This window comes from Alligator mississippiensis, chromosome 5, assembly GCF_030867095.1.
Source record: "Alligator mississippiensis isolate rAllMis1 chromosome 5, rAllMis1, whole genome shotgun sequence".
Taxonomy (NCBI): domain Eukaryota; kingdom Metazoa; phylum Chordata; order Crocodylia; family Alligatoridae; genus Alligator; species Alligator mississippiensis.
In genome coordinates this window covers 95,996,630-96,020,027 of record NC_081828.1, presented here as the reverse complement: position 1 = coordinate 96,020,027, position 23,398 = coordinate 95,996,630, and the positions used below count along the sequence as shown (strand labels likewise).

The 23,398-nt window shown below is 42.9% G+C and overlaps 1 long non-coding RNA gene across 1 annotated transcript; it reads right to left on the bottom strand.

The window, feature by feature from the left end:
- Positions 1 to 9,046: 9,046 nt before the first annotated feature.
- Positions 9,047 to 14,927, bottom strand: LOC132250641 (uncharacterized). The gene is made up of 3 exons (XR_009462238.1): positions 14,871 to 14,927; positions 12,642 to 12,689; positions 9,047 to 12,210 (listed from the first exon to the last, which is right to left on the bottom strand). It is a non-coding gene; the product is annotated as an uncharacterized LOC132250641 (long non-coding RNA).
- Positions 14,928 to 23,398: the final 8,471 nt, after the last annotated feature.

Below are 23,398 nucleotides of genomic sequence, written 5' to 3'. Positions count from 1 at the left end.
AAAAAGCATTTAATAAAAAACGAAAGAAACAGATCTAGACAAAAAGTAACACGATGGAATGTGTTTCCCTGCCAGAGTTACCTTATTATCCATGGGCAGACAAGGTTCTTTGGGTAAATCTGGTATCTTTTATTAGACCAACTCAAATAATTGGAAAGAGTCTTCTTTCCAAGCTTTCGGGTATAAATACTCTTGGTCAGGTTGAGGAAGCATCTGCAGTTGATGTATCCTCTTCCTGGATGGAATGAATAGTAAAGAAGCCAGAAGCTAGTATGCATGCAAGACAGGCAGTCAGTAAAGGTATAAATTGAGGAGTCGGTGGGTAAAAGACAGGTTGGGAGTCAGGGATGAAAGGGGAGGAATTAATGTAGCTGGTAAATGGTGGAGAGGTACATTCATTCCCCTTCCCACCCCGCAACTAATCTTTCATCCACTGACTCCTCAGTTTACATCTTCACTGACTGCCTTTCTTGCATGCATGCCAGCCTCTGGCTTCTTTACTATTCCTTCCTTCCAGGAAGAGCACATGCTAACTGCAGATGCTTCTTCAGCCTGACAAAGTTTTTAAACCTGAAAGCTTGCTAAGAAAAAAAAGTTCAACTATTTAGTTGGTCTAATAAAAGATATCAGATTTACCCAAAGAACCTTGTCTGCCTAGGTCCTTAGATCAAAATGGCTACAACCTACACCCTTATTACCCATGAGCATTCTTTAGGCTTAGGTAAAACTCTCCAAAGGAGTCCACATTCCTTTTTCTCTTCCCCTCTTGCCCACTCCTTTTCTTTCAAAATGCAGAGTCTTTCTTTAGCCAGTTTCTCTAAGACGGCTGAAGAGACCCTCTCTTTTACAACTTCCAGTCCTCTTTGTCAGACTCTCCATGATAAACATTGCCATGTGATTAGTCTCCCACCAGGAAAGCTGATGTTTACTTACTTTCCAATGGAGTTCAGAATTAGCTTGAATAGCAGCTAACTCTTGGTCTATGTGGCCATGTCTACACAAGATGCTGACTGTTCAGTTGTTACTGTGCTGTAGCACCGATGAACGTCTTTTTTGTGACACTACTACGCAGTAGCCTAATATTACTGTGCAGTAGTGTTGTGTCACGGTTGTTGCCACATAACACTACTGTGTAGTAGTTTTGGGCTACTGCATGTGCGGGCCGGGAGCGGTCCGAGGCCCTTTTTCCGCGCGGCGGGCTGTGGCCAGCAGCCCGGACACGCCAGGTCGGGGAAGGCAGGCGGCACGCTAGAATTAGGCACGGACGCTTAGTGGTTGATTTAAGATTATTTTACTTACACCAAAGATGGTTGCGGTGCAGGCAGGAAAACTTGCTTGAGTTGCAGTTACAAAACGAAACAAAACTCGAACCTGCAGAACATGAGGGTACGTCGCAATGGGGTTTCGGGGAAGATGAACAAAAACCTCGAGAGTACATCACAATGGGGTTTCGGCGACGGGAAGATAAACCTGCAGGACTCGAACCCGGGTAGAGCTCTGGATTCACTCACACAAAGTTTGCTAGGCTCCGTGGAACTTTGCGTGCAGGGAAGGGTACGTCGAGGGATCAGGCAGCGATGGGGAGAGGCGAGAGGTTGATCAGACCCCTATAGCCTTCTTGAGATACACACTGGGTCCAATAGGCTCCGCAGCGCTTAGAGATCTTCATGAGACCTGAAGTTCTCCTCCTCCTGATAGTTGTGGAGTCCTCCCTTGCGGGGTTCTCCTCGGAGTTCTCCAACTTGGGCGGAAACCACTCAAGCCTCTTATATGGCTAGCAAGCCAATCGCTAGCCGCCACGTAGGAATAATTTAGAACAGGCCAATAGTGGGGCACAAATTTAAATACAAATGGCGGGAACTCCTTTGCACCGTGCATCTCCTCTCTACAGCTCAGAAATGCACCCTGCAAAGAAAGCTCCGAGTGGCGGAAATAATTTAGCAGTGCCGAAGCGCACACAAACAAAAATCACACCCTTGGGTTGTGACACTGCACAGTCAGCGTCTCATGTAGACATGGCCTCTGTATGTCCCTGTAAATAGAGGACCCCTGGCACTCTGTAATCCTTGGTTGTTAGCCCTGTTTTGCTACCCCTCATGATTTCAGTCCAGTTTTGAAAAAGAACAGCAGAGGCAGATAAATCCAGTCTTTAAAGAAGAGTTCACAGCCTGACAGATGCATTTAGAAAGTCTATAATATGAAACAAATTCATAATCTGTACAAAGATTCCTCAAAGCATTCCAAGTCAGTCTGCTAAACCAGCATATCCCTTCACTGTCCTGATCATGCCCTTTTCTAAGCCACCCTCCCCCACTTGTGTAAATGTGCATGTTCCCTCTCATTTTCCTCCCCTACCAAATTGTGATTGAAGTTTCGGCTTTCGTGTGCTGACAGAATGTTTTAACTCTGCTGACTGTCTGCTATTGTGATGCTCAGTCAGGCTGTGCATTAGCTCAGTGACCTGTACTGGATCTAGACCACTGCTTGCAGAGGATCTAGCATATAATTAGTACATTACTTTTAATTCAACTATTTTTTTTCTAGAATAGCAATCTAAAAAAGCTTCCACCCAGGCTTTTTCCCTCAATGTTACATAAAGTGGGGATACAATGAATTAAATGATTGAGTTACTGAATGTGTTTGACTTAGGCTCACAGTGTAGTAAATAACATTTTAAAATGCAGAAAATAATTATACTATTTGTATAATATATCATGGCATGTTGTTTTAAAACATGCATGCTGAGGTTTTCAAAAGAGGCTGAGAGAATCTGGCAAACAACTTTCATTGAAATTCACTTGGAATTGGTTGTATAGCTCCCTTTATGCTCTTTTGAAAATCCTACCCATAACTGTATAACCTGGTTTAAGTGTTGCAGGGAGTCTAACTAGCAAATGACCTTCGTGTTTTTGAGAATTCTCCCCCAATAAAGCCCATTTTAAATAAAAAGTGTGTTGTAAGGGGTGTCTGACTTCAGGGATAGGGTCTCTCCCCTGCCTAAGACTATCTGTTCCTTCCCAATTAAGGTTGAAAGGCAAAGGTTCAGGAAATAGCTTCTTCTTAAACAGAAGAACCTGGAGTCATGAGAGAGAGAGAGACAGCATGAAGTATGTGAAATGTGGAAGCTCTTTACTACGTCGTAAAGAAAGGTCTTCACAGAGCTTTCTATCTCCTTTTTGCTTACATCTTAGTGTGAAGAAAGACATAATAATTATATCAGTATCATTTGATACGTAAATTGTTAGGATGGAACTGTTATATTTGCATGCTCCTATGACAATACATATCATAACAGCTGATGTGCATTTCCTAGCAGAAGTGACTCCTTTTATTTAAAGCAATTGAATGCTATTTCTATCTTGAGCTTAATTTACTCATACAATTTGATTCTATGGAAAACACACACAGAAAAATGTAAAGCAAAGAAAAAATATGCGTGAAACCACTACACAATAAAAATAGTTTTTCTAAGTTCACTCTGCAGTACCCTTAAGCTAACATTGACAGAATAAAATGGTATGGTTGTAAATTGTACTGATAGTTTTTAGTATTAGATAAAGAGCAGAAATAAGATTACTGAAGCCTGCTATCCAATTACCTAAAATAGTCCTGAGACCATATGGTAGGCTGCAGACATGGTCAGTAACTGAAACACCACAATAAGAATTACAGCCTGTGGACCTAGCATAAATCTAAACTATGGATAATATATGCTTAAACTTGCATAGTTTAAAATGCCTAACATATAATCACTAAGCGATAGCATGGGAAAGTAGAATGAAGTGTTGATCAAGGCCACCAGTATTGTTGGCCACCAGTGTTGTTAGTGCAGATAATTATTTCTGTAAATCACTAATAGTAGTTAAAGGTAACAACTGCATAACTTTGATGTTTTAACTTTTGATGAGAAAAATTGGATTCTGTTTAGCCAGTTAATTCTGTGAAAATGGTATTGTTTTCTTGTTAAATGAATGTGGTAAAGCAGAAATCTAGAATCACTTGTTGCCAGCCGTGGTCATTTTCAAGGGGCCTATGATAAATGCTTGGTCAAGCAGGAGGCCCCAAAAGCCTGTTTATGAGTGACTGTAAAGTGAAACTTTGCAGATGTGACAACAAGCTTGGTCAGCAATGGAAAGAAAGCAGTTAACACATCCAGTTAAACCAGTTCTCATTTAAATAAAGTAAAAAACCTAAACAAAGGCTTACACAAGAAAGCCTAAAATTGATAACTCAAATACACTGCCACAGCCTAAACATGTTAGTAATCATTATTGATATAACCAAGTTTATTAAACTTATTTTGTTATAATGGACAATTTATTATTAATTTTATTAGATAAGTTGTAAAACAAAGTAGCCTTGACAGTGAAGACCATAAACCAAAGTGAAAAGAAAAGAGGATAATGGCAAGCAGTATTCCATGATGGTGAGCAGTGGCAACATATAGGGGCTGCACATGGGTGCACCCCCTGAGATAAGCGCCAGCGGCACTTCCGGATTTAGCGATCAACCACTGAGCCACATCTCTCCCCCAGTCAGTGATTGGTTGCTGGTATCCCCCCAGTATTAGGAGGCACCAGACCCCCATGATGGTGAGGGAAGGAGGTAAGAAATCCTCCCTTCCAGAATGTTAACTGTTACAGAGATATAGGGCATGTCTACACATGCTTTAATGTGCTTTAGTTAATATGCATTAAATCAAGTAGTTCCAAGGGCATTTATACACATGCTCTGGGAGTGGGGGCCACCACTCCACTTGAAGTGCCCGGAGCGTCTTTTGTATCATCATCCCCATGCTTCAAAATGGCAGAGGGGATACTTTTATCTAAAGCTTGTGAAATGCTACTAACAGTTGAACAAGCTTTAGATAAGGCACCCCCACTGCCATTTTGAAGCATGGGGACGCTGATTATGAGACATGGGATGCTGCTGGAGGGCATTAATTGCCACACTCCAGGAGACACTATTAATTGAGTGTGCTCCAATGTGCTGAAATTCCAGCACATCAGAGCAGCCTCCCTGCTCATGTATACATAACCTCCATTGTGAAGTACTGGGAAAATGTACATTAGCTCATCTTAATGTACATTTACTGAGTTGCCTGTTTTTTAAAGTGACACTTTAATGCACATTAAAATAGGCTAATGCACATTAAAGTACACATATAGACGTGCCCATAATGCCAATTAATTGACACCTCCTCCAAGCCTATAAGAAAACTGGTTCAATTCAGTTTCAAAAGTTTTAGTGAAACAAACAGTGAATTTCAAAACAAACCATCTATAAATATATAGACTGGAGGGAAATTTGGAGAACAGTGCAAATTTTAGAAGATTTGTTGTTAGCCTGAGTACTACTACCTTCCTCCTGAGTTGCCCCGGCCAGTGGTGGATTTACGATGAAACAAACGGTGCAGTGGCATGTGGTCCCCAATGAGAGGGGACCCTGCTGCTGCCTGAGCAGGGGGGCCTGTCCACCAGCCAGAGAGCCTCCCGTGTTTTGTTTGTTGCAACTACAAATTTAAATGGGATTAGTTAATGCACATTAGCACACATGTAGACATGACCTGGGACTAAGTTTTCTCCCGTGTCTGCCTACCCAGTCGGGGGCTAGCCTGAAGCCAGCCCCCAGGGCAGAAGGCTAGGAGCCTCTCCTGGCTTAGGGCTGGGCTGCCTTTATAAAAGTCTGCAGACATTTTGAACCCTGGGGCATACTCACTAGGCAGTCTGAGGAAACTGTGTCCCCCTGGGCAGGTGACAGGTTTCCTGTGGCTGCCTACCACCACCAGCATGGGTCTGGCAAGCAGAGGATGTCACCCACCAGGACATGTGGGACTGGCAGGAAGTATAGAATTGGCATGAGGAGGAGTGGGACCAGGCACACCAGAAGTTCCTGGCCAAGCTCCTGGCCCTGGAGCACAAGTGGCTCCAGGTGCTGCAGGAGCAGAATGTCATCCTGGGCCAGGTAGTGCAGGCCATGGACGATGACCATCAGATGCTGGACACTGTTCTGGGTCGTATGTTCATGCCTCTCACTGCCCAGCACCCTACCCTAGCCCCTCTCGCCCCCTGCCTGTACTTGGAAGAAGGTCCTCTGCTGCCTCCAGATGCCAGGAGCCCCTGGACAACCCTGTCCTGTGTGCCCTGCCACCCAGCACCCCACTCCTGGGCTCAGCCCTACTGTTCAGCCCTGTACCACACAGGTGTGGAGCAGTGCCAGGACTGCACAATGGCCCTGGTGGGCCTGGACCTCTGCCTCTCAAAGAGGGAGCCATCTGCGTTGGGGGACCACTGGCTGCCATCATCCCTGGGTGAGCCTACCACCCATTGCACTTGCCATGCCATCCAGACCTACAGGGGAATATCCAGGGTGCTAGCTGCCTGCCCCAAGGGTCTGCCCCTAGGTGCCCCCACCCCACGGTCCCCTATTCTGAGACACCACAAAAATAATTTTTTACATAGTTCACACAGGCTAGAGGGTTTTTATTGTTGGTGGGCAGGGTGTGTGGTAGAGGGGCTCAATTTCTTGGGAAGGGACAGAGGTAGGGAGGAGGGGACCTGTGTTATGTGAGGGAAATAAAGACTTGCTCTTCTGACATGTATGTGCAGTGAGTATAGTGCTGGGGGTGGGCAGTGGGGGTGCGGGGGGAGCCATGGGTGGTAGGGCAGTCATACTGAAGTGGGGAGTTCAGGAAGAGGTGATCAGCTAGAGCCTCCCACTCCCAATGCCCTGGCCCTCACTGGCAGCTGTGTGATTCTCCTGGGGCCTCGGTGTGGGGGGGCACTGCTGTTGTTGCCGCTGCAGGTGGTGCTCCCACCACCAGGCATCCTCTGTGTGCTGTGCCACCTCCACCCAGACCTCTCACTACAAGTGTTCCTGGGCCTTGCAGATGTGATGCAGCATGCAGGCTGTGATAACAACCCAGTGGAGGCTGTCCTTGGCAGCCCTGAGGTGGGCAGTGAGGGAGTGCCAGCAGCCCTTGAGGCAGCTTAAGGTGTACTTCACCAGGGCACAGGTCCAGGCCAGACACTCATTAAAGTGGGCTTGGGGTGGGGGAGGGATGTGGCTGGTATAGAGCTGCATCAATCAGGGCAGGAGCAGAGAGGCAGGGCCCCCAATAAGCAGGGGTGTGATCACAGTGGCACCCAGCTGCAGGTCTGGCACCCCCAGTATGAAGTGCCCACTCTCCACAAATCCCACCAGGCCAGAGTTGTGAAACACATGGCATTGTGGGTACTGCCCACCCAGCCAGTGCTCACATGGGTGAATGTGCTGCAGTCATCCACGATGGCCTGGAGCAGCACAGAGTGAAATCCCCTGTGGCAGCAGTAGGGGCAGTCTCCATGGGGTGGGCAAGTGATGGAAATGTGGGTCATGTCCAGGGTCCCAATACACTGCAGGTATCCCAGGGCACAGAACCCTACCATCACCACCAGGGGGTTGTGGACACGGAGTCCCCCAGCACATCCTGGAGGGTACTGCACACCTCCAGGATAGCCTCCCCAGTGGTGCCCTTGCCCTCACCGAAAAGGTGTCCAACATACCAGAGGCCCATGGGCATGACCAGCTTCAGCATGGCGAGGGCCAGCCAAGTATCTGCAAGGAGGGATGGCCATGTGATAGTTTCCTGCCACTCCAGGTGGGCCAAAGCTGCTAAAGTAGGTCCCAGAAGGTGACCTGGGTCATGCAAAAGCTGTCCAGCCACTGCTCATCATCGCAGGTGTGCTGGATTATGTGCAGCCACCGGTACTTGCTGGCACAGCGGGCCCAGAGGTGACGGGGCTGGAGGCCCAGGAGGGTGAGGGCAGCCCTGGCAGTGACATTGTGGAGACCTTTGTCAACATCCCTGCTGGCAGCAGTTGCATGGTAGCAGCAATGGCCTTGGGACAGTGGTCAGCAGTCAGGCAGGTGGTTACTGTGCAAAAGGGAGCCAGCCGGGGTGAAATGGCTGTGGGCCAGGTGGCAAGCAGCATGGTGTGCCAGCAGGGCCATCACAACAGCCAGCAGGAATGCAGAGTTCTGGTTGTCACTACCAGAGGCAGGGATGGGAGCAGCCATAGCATGGGGAGGCAGACTGGCCAAGGAGAAAGTAGCCATATGCTGTCCCTGCGCTTGGCATGCTGCTTCAGGGCAAGGAAGGGGCTGGCCAGACAGCAGAGAGAAGGGCTGGCTTTTGAAGATGGCTTACAGGTGCTGGCAGCTGCAACTGGAGCCTAGAGCTCTCCCCAGTGCTCACAGGGGCCCATTGCAGGGCTGCAGGAAACTGGGTGCAAATCTACTACCTAATCCTCACATGTCTAGACACCTTCCCGAAAGGGCTTACACCCAATTAGCTTACACCAGTGTAAACTTAGGGCACAGCAAATGCATGTGTAGATGTGCCCACTGTATATTTATATTAACAGATTTGCAAAAATTTTGTAATTTAATTCTTTGGTTCCTACTCTGCTGATCTTGCAAGTGCTGGGCACTCTGTACATAAAGTGTGGGGTTTTAAGTCAGATTTTAGTTACATGAATCTACTATTGTACAAAACTTAGAACACATGTTGTGGGGATTACCTAGACAAAATAAGGAATATAGAAGTTATACACTGATAACTAATCTTAGCTGGCTGGTGATAAAGTATCTAGACGTGCTGTAGAGTACACAAAATGCATGTGGAAAGATCCATAACCTGTATTGCCAGTAGACCCATAACAACTCTCAGAACTATGCTACATACATCTAAAATTAGCTCTTACCATTACAAAAGAAGTAGGGCTACTACCTAAAATTTGCCCCCCAGGCAAAAGAACTAAAAGTAAGATTAAATGGCCATGCTTTTGCCACTTCTTTCATCATGATATGAATATAAATATTTCAAAGAATGTAGAAATTGTGAGCACCACATTTTGGTGAAAAAAGTAGAACTGACCCTGTCTCTTGCTATTTGTAAATACCACCCATTTGCAGATAGGTGGGATTGAACATGGTTCTTGAAAATTTGCCAGTGCACATTAGAGGAAGCACTGACAAGAAACGTTATAACAAGAAATGTTCATTTATTTTATGTTTTAATTATTTCAAGTTAATAACATGCAATACCAATAAAGCCTCATGCATTTTCAGAGTACTCTATAAACATTATCTAATTTGTTAATATGTATCTTTATGTTCACAGTTTATTTGCACTATGCTTTGTTTTCAATAACTGTGTTAAATTAAAATGAGGCACTATAACATGCTATGTACTAACAAGAGAGGCGCATGAATCTAAAAGGATTTAACTGAAGTTCTGACATATGGCTCATTCTTGTACTGCCACTTGTTATATCAAGCAAAGCTACACTAGTAGTAATTGGCATCTGTCTCACAGGACAATAGAATTGTGCTGAGTGAGGCATCAACTCACTGTACATCTGTAAGTGTGGCTGTAGAGCCTAACGCTTGTGTGACAGACTCTTCCACATTTCTCATACAGGAAGCCCTTGCCATTCATGAATTCACCATTCGCGGTTTCGAATATTCAAACCCACGCTCTCTCCTATGCATGCTTTCTCCCCGTATGCTCCCACTATGCTCCCCGCCCCCTTCCTGCTGCTAACAGTTCCAGCAGTGTCTGTGAGAGCTCTGAGCTTGCCTCCACCAGGCCCCACGCTCCCGCCACTGCCGCCATGCTCCTGACGGATTCGCAGATTTCGCCATTCAGAGGGATCTCTGGAACCTATTCCACACAAATGGCAAGGGTTTCCTGTATTTGAAGTTATATCAAACAATTCTGACTGTGGTGCAAACAATTCTGAATGTAGGTTCTCCCAAGGTTTCCTCTTTCCTCTTCATGTAGGCTATTCTTTCCTCCAAAACTTTAATTCCATGCTTAATAAACTGTTTCCAAGCACTTCAAAACTCAACAATCTTCACCCAGTCATTTGGCTTGATGTTCATTGCTTTCATATCTCTCTTGCAACCATCTCTGAACCAGAAACAAGGTTGCCCACGTGGTCTTCTTCCTGTGAAGAGTTCCCCATACAAGAGAGGTTGAATAATTTTCCATCTGAGTGTGCATGTAGATACATTTCTTCAGTGGTGGTTCCAAAAGCTTATGTTGAAAGAAGGAGGAAAAAAAAATCCCAAACAGGATTGGGGTAAGGACACAGTTCTGATTGAATACACTTCAGGTCTCAAAAGCTTGACATGGATCCACCATAGCTGACTGTTTCCTGCATTGCAACATAAGAAAAATGGATTATGTTGAGGAGTTGTGGTAGATAGAACAATCTTTTCTGGTAATTGGAAGAGAACTTCTCGGCTAACAAAATCAAAGGCCTTAGTCAGGTCAATGAAAGCAATGTAAAGGGTTCTCCTTTGTTCCCTACATTTTCTTGGATTTGTCAGAGTGAGAAGATCTTATCTATGGTGGATCTACTAGCTCTGAAACCACACTGTAAATCAGGGTAAAAAGTGAGTCAAGATCTGAGCACTTCTGAGCACTACCTAAACAATGATCTTTCCAACAATATTTAGTAGTAAAATTCCACAATAGTTGTTACAGTCACTGTAGTCACTTTTATTCCCATTCAGAGTGACTATTTTGGCATCTCAAATAGCTTGTGGTACTGTCCTGAATGTCCAGCAGTGAGTAAGAAGCTCGTGTAGGTGGAGAAGCACAGATTTCCCATACTAGATCACTTCCACAGGAATGCAATAATTTTCCAGGGGCCTTGCCAACGGTCTGATTGTCTATGGCCTTACTTACATCCTCAACAGCTAAAATATTGTTGAACTCTTCAAGGACAAACAGCATCTCAATGAAATTAAGGGCTGTGTCAGTGACATAATTTTCCCTTGAACAGAGTTCAAGATAACGTTCTACCCATCTTTCCAACTGCTGCTTTCAATCTGTTATGACTTTTCCTGATACTTTTTAACAGAACCAACTTCTTTGTAGTTGGACCTATTGCCTTCTTGATTCCATCATGCATGCTTCTAATGTTTCTAGTGTCAAATAGGGATTAAATTTCCTTGCATTCTTGCAGCCAATAATCATTGGTGCAGCATCTTGAGATTTGTTGGACAGCATTCCATGTTTTCCTCAGTTCCTTCGAAGTTCCATCTGAGGCATTCTTCTTGTGATTTAAAATAGCAGTTTGTTTGGAATTAATAAATGGAATCAATTCCTGTGATCCAATCCAGGTTTCTTCAGACCTGCTTGCCAAATATGGAGCTAGTGGTGACAGAGACCCTTTTTTGTTTGTTTTTGGGTTTTTTGAGGCTTCCCCACTTCTCTTCTGCAGTCTCTTTGAAGCAGCAACTTCTAGAGCCTCTATAAACTGCAAGATTTTCTCATGATAAGATGTATTGGTGATGATGCTGGTAATGTGCAGCAAACACTGATACTTAAAGCCAAAGGTTTTCTTTGGTTCAGTTTGATCTTAGTGACCACAAGTGAGTGATCAGTGTTGCAATCAGCTATGAAAGGAGGACATTACTGAGATTGGACTGCCTAGTGATGATGAGGTCCAACTGGTACCATTATAACTCTTAACTGCTGCCTCCCATGCTAAATCCTTGCTTGAAACATAAAGTGAAACTGAAATGATGTCTCCAAGGTGCAAAAGCCTATGCAATGTATATGGAAACACTGAGTTGCTGTAACTGTTGCACTCCAGGGTGGTTGGAACATCCCCCCTGGAAACACCATAATCCATGTCCCACTCTGCCTTAAGGGTAACCTCCCCTCCTTCTCACCCACCATGCCTCAATATGCATATTGGATTGAAAGGGAGGCTGCCTAAGGGCCCTAGAGTAAGCCTCAATCTGTCAAATAGCTAGCAGGTCCCTCCTGTCTACCAGTCTCAATCCTGCCTTTTGAGATGGATGGTCTCTCTTGGCCCGTCCTTCTCCAGGAGTACCCATAACCTTAAGGACTAATTACATGACACCAACCTCCCCTTTACACTATGTCTATGCCTCGCAAATGTCATTGTACCATCATTCTCTTGTTGGGGCTGCGACCTTCTCAGCCTCCACCCCTCTTCTCTAGCTGGGCTTTTTAGCCTGGGCCATCAGGGTCAGGATGGATTCACCCCTGCTGGAGATGTAATCTCATCCACATCTCTTCTTCCTTCTAGGGTCCCAAAGCAGTTATCTTCACCCCTTGGGACTGGACCTACTGACAGAGTAGTCTCCTCCGTTGCTTCGCCAGCTCTACACAAATCTAAAAAAAGTCTTCAGAAGACAATTGATAGTTTTGTGATATCATATTAAGCTAATTTTATATGACACATATTGGTAGTTCAAAGCTGTGGGCTAAATGTTAAACTGTTTAAGCAAAGAAAACTGGGCATTTGTCAAACAACTTAACCTCAAACAACCTTGTCTGTCAACCTTTCAGCTATTTAACTTAAAGCATATGTTCTGTTTCATCTGTTTGTTTTCAAGAAGTTTAGACTTATTTTCTTAGAAATCTGTTTTGCTAAAATAATCTGTATGATTTTATAACTACAGAAACACAATCCCAAATGGAATATGTTTGTTCTAATATTATTATTGTAAGAAGCTAAATTGTGCTATGAGAAACAAATAGAAACAAGCTATATAGATTGAGCCTAACTATTTTTGTCAATTTTCTTTTGTTATTAGACTGTTTTCCTAAATACCTCTGATCCAGAAACTCAGTCATCCAATGTTGAGAAGCTCTGGGTTTTCTGAAAAAAATGAAATGACAAGGCAGAGTTCATCCAAAATCTCTTCCCTCTTCATCACATAAACATACCATTTATAAGTGAATTTAAAAATCACTTCCATTTAATATAATTTTCTTGCAAGGATTCCTTATGGTAGATGATGATTTTGTTTTTAATGGAAGGTTTCTGCTTCAGAATTAAAGAGGAGGGCTTTGTTTTTTATTACTTGGTACTGAGCAGAAAATAGGGCAGAGTGAAACATTAGATTTACTGGTTCAGAGAGACATGAGCAACAACCTATTTCGCCAGGTGCTAGGAATGTTATGGGAGTGTCTCTTATGAACAGTCCCTATGCTTTGTCTGTCTATCTTTAGCAAACAGTAAGCATATATTCTAGGTGACTGATGAGCATTTAAGTGAGGTTTTAGTACATGTCAGAAAAGGAATAAATGTATGCAGTTACTACTTCCTAATGAACACTTTTGAATTGTTTTTGTGGGGGAGGGCTGCATATGAGCAAGACGAGGAGAAAGAGTTTTTCTTCTTCTCCCTTTGCTAATCCTAACGTATCATATTAAACAACCAGGGTTTTTTTATTTATTTATTTATTTATTTATTTATTTATAGAAATGTAAAAATATAAGAGCAACTATTCCTGGTCCTCCTGATCAAAAAACCTTGTTTCTTAAATGGTCAGCACCAAATGCTTCAGAGGAAGATGTTAAATCTTTATAATGGATAATTATGAATCAATTAAATAAGGTAATGTTTGTGATAGGATGGCTCCTGTAAGGATTCCTTGGTGCATGTGATTATTTCACTGGATAGTGAACCTATTTTGTTTTATTTATGGAATTCATAGGAACATAAGACCAGAAGGAACATTCTGGATAAACACTTTTGGTTCCCTTTCTCCCAGGCAGCTATGTCATATAATCCCTTTCATAATTTGATCAAGAATTATTTTGAAACCAGGTATGGCTCTTCCCTTGCTACTACCAGGTTTCTAGTTTCCCTTCTTATAATAGTTTCTTTATTCCCATAGTCTTCTCAGTAGAACTTCTCTCACCTGATCCAGTTTCAATTAATCTTTATTGATTGCATTAACACCTTGTACAACGACATTAATACTTCCCAAAATCTCACCAGATACATCATATGACTGCAATTTCTTTTTCAAAATTGCATTATATTTCTAGATCAGTCATGCTGTCATCAATTAACACACTCAAGTTTTCTCCTCCATTGTCTTTTTTATCCATTGTCAGTTTTATGAGTCCTCAGTTTATAACCAAAATTCTTTTGTAAGATCTTACATTACTGACTTTCACACCATTTCAGTTATTTCAGGTCTCAAGGTATTCCAGTTATTCTTGTATGATAATTCCAATCCCCCTCTGAATTAATTACATTATATCAGTGTAACGGGGGGCCTTTTCTGGGCTGATTTGCCTTTGGCCCGCCCACCTGTTCTGGGCCAACCACCCGCCTTCTCACCCGCCACGCCTTGTTGTTAATTAATTCATTGTTGTTAATTAAGCGGGAGGCTGCCCATTTCCTTGCCCCAATGCCAGGGGGCGCTATCGGAGGCTCCATACCTCCCCTACACTGCAGCCCATGCCTCGCAAATGGCATCCAGCCATTACTCTCACCAGCCCCACACTCGGCCCCAGAATCCTCCTATCAGGACCCCTCCAAGATCCCTCCATTCAGGAGGATCACACCTTCATTCATGCTATCTAGCTCCCTGAAACTATTTTCCCCTCTCGGATGTGGTTCCCCCAGGATCCTTGGCCACACAGGCCCTGGCCTCACTTCCAAAGCCAGTCGGAAACCCCAGGCTCTCTCTTAGCTCTGGGCATCCCTCGTGGTGGGCCCCTGGCCCTTTTGACTGTTCTGGTCCTGGCCCCAGCATTGACCAGTCAAGGGTATTCACTCAATCAGGCCTCCAAGCCTCTAGCCCCACTCTCACTCCTGGGGTCTGCCTTAATGACCCTACCAGCAGGTAACTCACCCAGTTGTGGGAGCTGGGGTTAAGGTGCCCCAACCCACCTTTCACTGGGGTGGTAACTGGCCTGGCATTTCCTGGAGGCTCCCACACCACTGAGAGTCCCACCAGGGCACCCACTCCTGGCAGGTGCAGTTTTAGATCATGCCCAGGACCAGGAGCCTCCTGACTATCCCCTACAGCTCCTCCCTTACCTCCAGTGTGTTCCATGTAGCCTTGCAGCCAGGTGATGTTGCTGTACCTCCAGCCAGTAGCACAATGCCCTGTTTATATGAGCAGCCAGAGCTCTAAAATGGCTGCCACAATTAAGCACCTGCTGGCTGCTTGGCCCCAGGTCTTGAAGTGGAAGACACAAACAGTGCCCTCCTACAATCAGTCAAACCTGTTGCTAATGCGTATTTAACCAGTTCCGCATCCATCGCACAATCCTTGCATGTATCTCCATCTTCTGTATCTAAATAAGTATTTTCTCATGTGACACTGTGTCAAATATTTTGCTGAATATCTGATAGATTAGATCTACTGTGTTTCCTTTGTGTAGCAATCAAGTGATCTTACTGAAGAGTGCTGTAAAATTGCTCTGCCAATTCCAGTCTTAGATTTTATTTTCTTCTAGTTTCCATTTACCTGTATGTCTTTTTAAGTATTCTTTTCTCCAAAATGTGTATTAAAGTCTTGTTTACTATTGAGGTCCTACTAATAGGTCTGTAATAGGCCAGATCACTTTCTTCCTTTCCCCCCACTGTTCTTAAATATTAGTGTAATATTTGCTGTTTTCCAGTTATGTGATGTGTAACAGAGGGCTGCTTCTTTAAGGGACAGAAAGGGTAGCACATTAGGGCTGCAATTGGTGGGTAGCTGGAGCAGAGATAGTTGCCAAGAAGTGGCTGAGGCAGCAGAAAGACAGGAACCTACAGATAACTACTTGCGAGCAAGTTACACTGTAATGGGGCACAGCTCCTGACGGTAAAGTAGGGACTTCAGTGCAGCAGGAGCAAGCTGATTAAGGCTAAGGAGAAAACCCTTTTCAGGGTTGGGAAACATGACTAGAAGGAATGTTGTTCCTGAGGCATATAAGCCCAGACCCTGCAACAGATTAGGAAGTCTGGTACTAACCTCTACAGATAAAGAATTTCCTGAAAGCACAGGTGGATAAAATGAAACCTGCAGACCCAAAAAAGTGCCCTGGAGGCCTGGGGAGATCCAGCAGATAAAGGAATGGGTTTGTAGCTAAATAAAGACCTGAGGTAAGGTTTGAGTTTAAGTTAGAGATCAGCAGGTCTATATTTGTGTTTTGTTTTATATGACTAGAGGCTTGGACTGTGGCTATGGGGTGGTTCAGAGGCCACACAGGGTGTCTGTACATAGAGCCCTGAAGGGGTCAAGGTCCCTGCAGGCTGAGTGGGTGGAAACTCAATCATGCATAGGCTAGAGCATCCCTGCAAGAGGCAGTGAGCTGGAGGAGGAGGAGATGGCAGTATATGGCATGATAAGGAAGATGAGAAGGCATGGAGGTGCCAGCAGAAGACAGGAAAAGAACCTGTACACAATGATAAAAGGAGCCTAAGGAGACTCCCAAAACCCCTCAAAAGACAGATGATCAGTAGACAGAAGGAAAAATGACAGGAAGAAACAGTGAAAGAGGATGTGAGATTCCAACTAGAAAAATTAAAGAATTTCAATATAGCACAAAAATTAAATGAATTCTTTGTTGGGTTTTCAAAAAAATACAATAATTTAGAACTTGGCAATAAAGGCAGGATGCTTGATAGGAATGATTATCTACAAATGGAAAACAAATTATCACATCTGAGGTGGAAGCAAAACCTCAACGAGAATAATAGACTTTGGGGTTGGGAGAGGGAGGGGTTTGGCAAATATTCTGTACGTAGAATACCAGTGCATGAAGTCATAATGTAGCTGCCAGGGTTTGTAATCAATCTATCAAATGAAAATTGCTACTGTGTGACAGGACTGGCCCCAAAGGTGGTCATAACATCCCTGGTAGTGAAACCAACCCTACTCTGGCTCCTCTGAGTATCCTCCTCACTGCCTTGCCTTGATGTAATTTGTTGTCTGCTTTGGGAATATGCCGTCTAGAATCCATGAATGAGCCTGTTGGATCTATACTCATGCTAGCTCAATTTGCTTAATCAGAATTAAGAATCATAATGGAATGTGTGAACTTTGAATATGATGGGTTCTTCTTTGTCTTGAAAGATGGACAAGATATTGAGCCAAAAACAGAGGAAAAGGGGGGGGGGGGGTTGGAGTCTAGGATCAGCACTCAAGGGAGAGAGATGCAATTCTACAACTAGAATTGGATGTAGGCTTGCATATGGTGTCGAATCCTGCTGACTACACCAAGATGTTAGACCCTGACTCCATGTGGCACCCAAGGACTAGGAAGACGATGATCCAATTGCTCATGGATCCTGTTACTCATTAGCCAGAGCAAGCAGGGAGGAAACACCAATACACATTGCTCACAACAGCTTTATTCAGAATGGAGACAGCTTCGGGCCAGGTCCCAAAAAAACCAACAAACTGGGGACCTGCAATGAACATTAGTTCTTTTCATATTTTATACATCATGGTTCATGCTCATTAACATTTACTTCACCTATGCCCCCCCTTTGTTCCACCCATATCTCCTCCTATCTCAAGCTCTGCCTCTGTTTACTGTTGTTTCATTAACATGGAATTGCCTATGCGTTTAACTTATTTACGTGTCTTTTTTCTATAAGCGCATGTCTAAGACCTTGACTCCTGCTTCTTCGGTCACCTGGACTTTGACCAAAGCCTGGAAGCTTCTGGAGGCCCCTTCACCAAACACCGTTCACCTTTCTGCATATGTTTGTTTTGGATTCTGTTACCAGTTACATGTTGTCTTTCACATTCCAGTCTGTTTTTTAGCTCTAGGTTGTACCATCTTCCACATTCCTAAGACTTCACCTCACTCACAGCACACAGACTTACACAGAATCACTTGAAAATGGTTGACACAGTTAAGATGTTTACTTAACATAAACAAATGGCTGGCTTAACATAAGCATTCATAAGCAAAATTTTATATATAACTATCTTAGTGTTGTAAAATATATATATCTTACAACACTACTATATAGTTAGAAAAAATGCTTGCCTAAGCATCTTACAATATACTTTTAATATATCATTCTGCCTTGTGGTCACCAGCTTTACTAGCCACAGGTTACAGCCTTGTATTTAGCGGCAAATACAATGCTCCCCAAGATCCAAATAGTGTCACCCTAACACTACCAACCAAGCCTTTTTTTCTGTTCATTAAAAGGACACTTTGGGGGAAATGGGTAGCTTGAACAGACTCCTTGACAAGGCCAGCACGTCTCTGCTTTGTTCTAGTCACTCTGTCCTTCACATGGGTGCTTCAAGGACTGTCACATCATTGTAGTGTCTACATTTTGGGCACTAGGGAAGACAGCTGACCATTTTACTTATGTGCCAGTGAGGATCCCTGCCTCCTATAGTTGAGACACTGCTCAGTCTTCCCTTCTCTCGTATGTTCTTTTCCCTCTTCAAATATCTTCCTCCTATCCTGGTATGTATTTGACAGGCACTCATTCTCTTTTATTACAATAAGCAAGTTTTATATCTCCTTATAGAACCTCCCTGCCTTATTTTGAATATCTAGTATTTTACAATGACAGCATTATGTTAACACCTTTGATTCTTCAGGCTCATTTATGCCATCAGAATTAACACAATGTGACAACATTTTTAAATCAATTTCTAGGAGTTTAGATAGGTCAATAGATTAGTAAGTAGCCAGACATGGTCATTGTGTCAGCAGCCAAAGCACCTCTGGACAGGTAGCATGAATCCATTTTCTAGTGTTATCCATATCAAAAAAAGTCATCTTGGATCCAAATGGGCAATCTGAGCAAAAAGCAGTGACTATGATTAAACTGTTTGTTACAACTTCTGAAAGGCTCCTTCCAGAGTACTGGACTTGACTCCCTGGAAATGTTTCTGACATGTTTGACAATGGAGCTGACTACAAGACTCTGGGAGCACAAGTGAAGAGTCAGGGGCACAAGGTATGTTCTCTTCATTCTTTTTGGCCAAGGGTAAAGGTACAAGCAAGGATAAATGAATACTAAAGGGGAATGCAAAGCTAAGAAGATGATGTGAGAAAGCCTATGGTACACATTCAAATCTGCTTGGAAAGGATGAGCTCTTTTTCACAAAGAAAGGAAAAATTATCTTGAAATACTAGCATGGTGACATGCTAATGAGGAAGCATTTATAAGTTTTAATGGGACCAGTGAAAAAACTGTGATTTGATCAAAGGGGGCAGATGGGAAGTTGGAAGAGGGTCACAGGGGAAACAGTGGGGAAAGTAAAGTAACCTGTGAAACATCTGAGACATCTATGCCACAAATATCAGAAATCTGTGGAATAACCAAGAAAAACTTGAACACTTAGCATACAACCAAATCTATGCCATCATCAGCATCACAGAGATCTGGTGGGTCAAAGGATTATAAGAAAAGATAGCTTCTTCTTCTTCTAAAGGGAAAGAAAGGGAGTAGAGTTTGTTGCTCTGAAGTTCAGGAAGTGTAAGGGGCTGACTGTTTAAATATCTCTGAGTGAAGATAAAAGGAGAAAAGAACAAGAGTGAGCTGGGGGTGGGGGAGGGGGCATCTTCTATTAGTCACCATACCAAAAGAGGTTGGGACAACTCTTTGTGATCAACTAAAGGACAGGACCTGGTGGTAATGAGGGAACTCTAGTTAGCTGCATATATGCTGGAACAGCAATATAGCAGGACAAAAGCAATCCATCATGTTTGGAATGTGTTTAGGAACAATTGAAAAGGTGGAGGAAACTATTATGGAGGTGACTATTGTAGTTTTGATTCTGACTAATGAAATGGTTGAAAATGTTTTGCTATTTAATAATGCTCACTATTCTAAAAAAGGAAGAAATGAGCATCAGAATGATGTTAATGGATTTTATATTATTTTATATGAGGTTGAGTGTCTTAATGATAAACTAAGGAATAAAGAAAAGCAATAGAAAGGGCTGTTTCTGAAATGTGCAATGAAAAACTTTTCCTGCTTCAGAAAAATGGGAAGCGTGGCAAGAGGGATAAATGTCCAAGGATAAGTACAAAGAATTTGCAGAAACATATGGGGATAAAACTGAGATGACAAAGGGACAGAATGAATTACAACTGGCAAGGAACATAAGAGGCAACAAGAAAAGGTTTTATTGATATAGTAGAAGTAAGAGGAAGATAAATGTAGAGACTCAATACTTAATTGGGAAGGAGACTAGATAATGGATGACCTAGATGAATCTAAAATATGTAATGCTGCCTTTGCTTTAATCTTCACAAAAGGTTAAATGTGATCAGATGCTTAACAAAATTAATGTATACAAAGAAATGGGAGCACAAGCAAGATTCAGAATAGAACAAATGAAAGAATATTTAATTAGTTAGATATATCCCAGTCATCAGGATATAGTGAAATTCATTAGAGAATACTTAAGGAACTAGCCAAGATGATCTCTAAATTGCTAGTAATTATCCTCAAAAGCTTCTGGAGGATTCATGAGGTCCCAGTGGTGTGGAGAGGGATAATCATCCATTTATAAAGGGGAGAAAAAGAGGATCTGGAGAATTATAGACCAGTCAATCTAACTAAAACATTGAGAAAGTTATTGGAACAAATTAAACCATCAGTTTATAAAGACCTGGAAAAGAATGTGGTAAGCAGTCAAATCATGTCAAACCAACCAGATTTCCTTCTTTGACAGAACAACCAAGCAAGCAAATGAGAAGAAAGCATGATAACTTGGCTTTATTTAGGCCTTTGATACAATCTGAGACTTTTACAAACCAGGAAATTTCTGATCTAAAGGAATCATTGTAAGGTAGATGCACAAGTGGTTGTAAAATTTCACTCGTGGAGCAACTGTTACTGGCTCATTGTGAAACTGGGTAGGCATTTCAAAAGGGAGTCCACTTATGTTTGCCTTTTTTCCAGTTATATTTAGTGTTTTTATTAATCATTTGAACAAAATAGAGAGTATACTTAAAATATGCAGATGATACTAAGCTGAGAGGGGTTGCAAGCATTTTGGGAAGATCATCCACAACCAGGAGGATGAAATGACATAAAGACAAGCACAAAATGGAAAGAAATCAAATGCTCAGATACAAAATGAGGACAAACTAGCTAGGCAATCAATCTGCAGATAATACCCAGGGATTATATTTGCTCCCAGTCTGATGTGAATCACCAATTTGATAGTACTGGAACAAAAATTCTGCATTCATCCCAGAACACCATTTGCATGAGTGTATCGGGGGTAGGTACAATATGGCCACAGCCCACACCTGACTGACATCTCACCAGAGTGTGCTGTCAGGATGGAGAGCAGCATCACCACTACCAATCTTCAGTGTTTTTCTCTTGCCTCCCAGGACTTGATGTTTTGTTTATATAGCTGGATGTGTGAACTTATGGAGGTCCTGACTGGTCCTCTCAGAGGGTTTTCTTTGTGGGACACCCCTCCCATACCGCATAGTACATGTCTGGGTCCTGATCTTGCATCAAACAGCTACATCACTAGTAATTGCTAGCTTACTAGGTGGACATGTCCATGAGTTCAAATCAATTCATTCAGGCTTGAAAAGGCCATCAAATTAAATCCATTCACTATGGGTTCATGGGTCAATCCCTTTGGATCAGTTCATTTAAGTGTCCCTAAGACAATTGACTCAAATCCAATTCCTCCCAGGTTCATGAGTCAATCAATTTAGATCAGTTACTCAAGTTCCATAAGAAAATTAACTCAAATCAACTTCATCCCAGGCTCATGGTTCAGTCAATTTTAACTCCGTTTATTAAGGGTCCATAAAGCAATCAACTTAAATCAATTCATCTACACGTGGGGCCTAGGTCAAATTGCATCACTTTCTTGCTAGGCTAATGACCCTTCTCGAACATCAGCACACCCCAGCTTGGCTCCTCAGGGCCGTGACCAACAGGGCTCCTGCAAAGAGGAAGCTTCCCTCCTGCCCCCTTCCCTGACACTGCAAGAGGAGTGTGCAACCCAGAAAAGAAAACAAAAAAAATCAAAGATGGAGGAGACACGGTGGGGGACTCTCTCTCTCCCTGCTGGCTTCTTGCCTCCAGCTTCCTAACTTCAATCCCCTGTCAGCTGGGCCCAAGCAGTTCCCTGGCACTGCATGTCCAGGGTTTTAGTAGTGGTCCTCCAACCATGCTGGCCAGTGGGCCCGCTTTCTTCACCCAAGGATGGCTGTGGGACACTGCTGACTGAGAAGGTCTCCAGTGTCCCCTCTCCCAGCCTGCCCCTCTTCTGGCCAGAAATACCCATCTTCATGCTCCCTCTGCCAATCCGAAAGGAGCGCACACTGCAGAAACACAGCAGTTCACACCCTGCTTCAGTTGGGCTTCTCTCTGCACCTTGGTAAGTATCCCTCATTTTTTATTCCTGGGGATTTCTCCTCGCCCTCCTCTTCTCCCCTCACAGAGTGTCATATATAAGACATGAAAGATAATTACCCCATTCTACTTGGCACTGGTGAGCCTTCTATTGGAATATAACACCCATTTTATTCACTACACTTTAAGAAGGATATGGATAAATTAGAGAGGATCCAGATGAAAGCAACAGAAATTATATGGAAAGATGACCTACTGGGAAAGGATGAAGGTCCTATTAGTTTGGACTAGAAAATAGACTAAAGGAGAGGGGAACATAACTCATATAAAAATATGTATTACAAAAAAGACAATGATTGATTTGTTTTCCATACTGGCTAAGGGTAGGACAAGAAGAAATAAGCTTAATTATATGCCAAGAGGGTTAGATTCTAGAAACTGTAAGGGTAGCAAAGCATTAGACTAGGTTATTTACAGATATTGTAACATCTGTCATTGCAGTCTTGATCCTGATGCAATGCAGGAAATTAGATTAAATGACCTCTTGAAATCCCTTCCAGCCCTTCATTTCTATGAGTTTGTAAACTTAAAATTGGGTCACAAATTTAAAATAGAAGTCATATTTCTGTATTTTTAAAAACTTAAGCATTTTTTTAAATATCATTTTTGATAGGTGGTAATGCTCATTTTGGACTGCTTATTAGTATTCTCGGAATGGGACTGTGGTGTTTTGAATCTACTTACTACTAAGTTTGCAAAGGTTTAAATGACCAGTCAAATCAGGCACAACAGCGGCATAGGATTCAGGATCCTCCAAAAGATGCTAAGCCATTTCTTGCATAATATCACTGTCATTCCTTATAGCCTTGATAGGTATCAAAGGCCTCTCACAGACTTAAAAGAATAACATGGATATCTCAGAACAGATTTTTTTCTATCATCATGATTTTTGGCCCTGCCCTGAAAGAGTCAAACAGGGGACCACTGAAGTTGCCTGCTTCAGAGATTCCTTAGGTTAATAAAGTAATGTTCAGAGCTGATTCTTCAGAAACTGGCACTTCTGCCAAAAAAAAGTTCATGCCTTATGTTGAACACAGTTCTAAAGAGCCAAAATATATTATTTTAAGTTTTGTAATCCTTCTTCATAAATCACTTCCTCCAGTTCTGTAACCATTTTTACTGATATTTTTTATCTGGTTTAATGCCAATTTGTTCTTCTCTTTGTAGTTTGAGGTCCTTGTTACTGTCCTCTTTTACTCCCT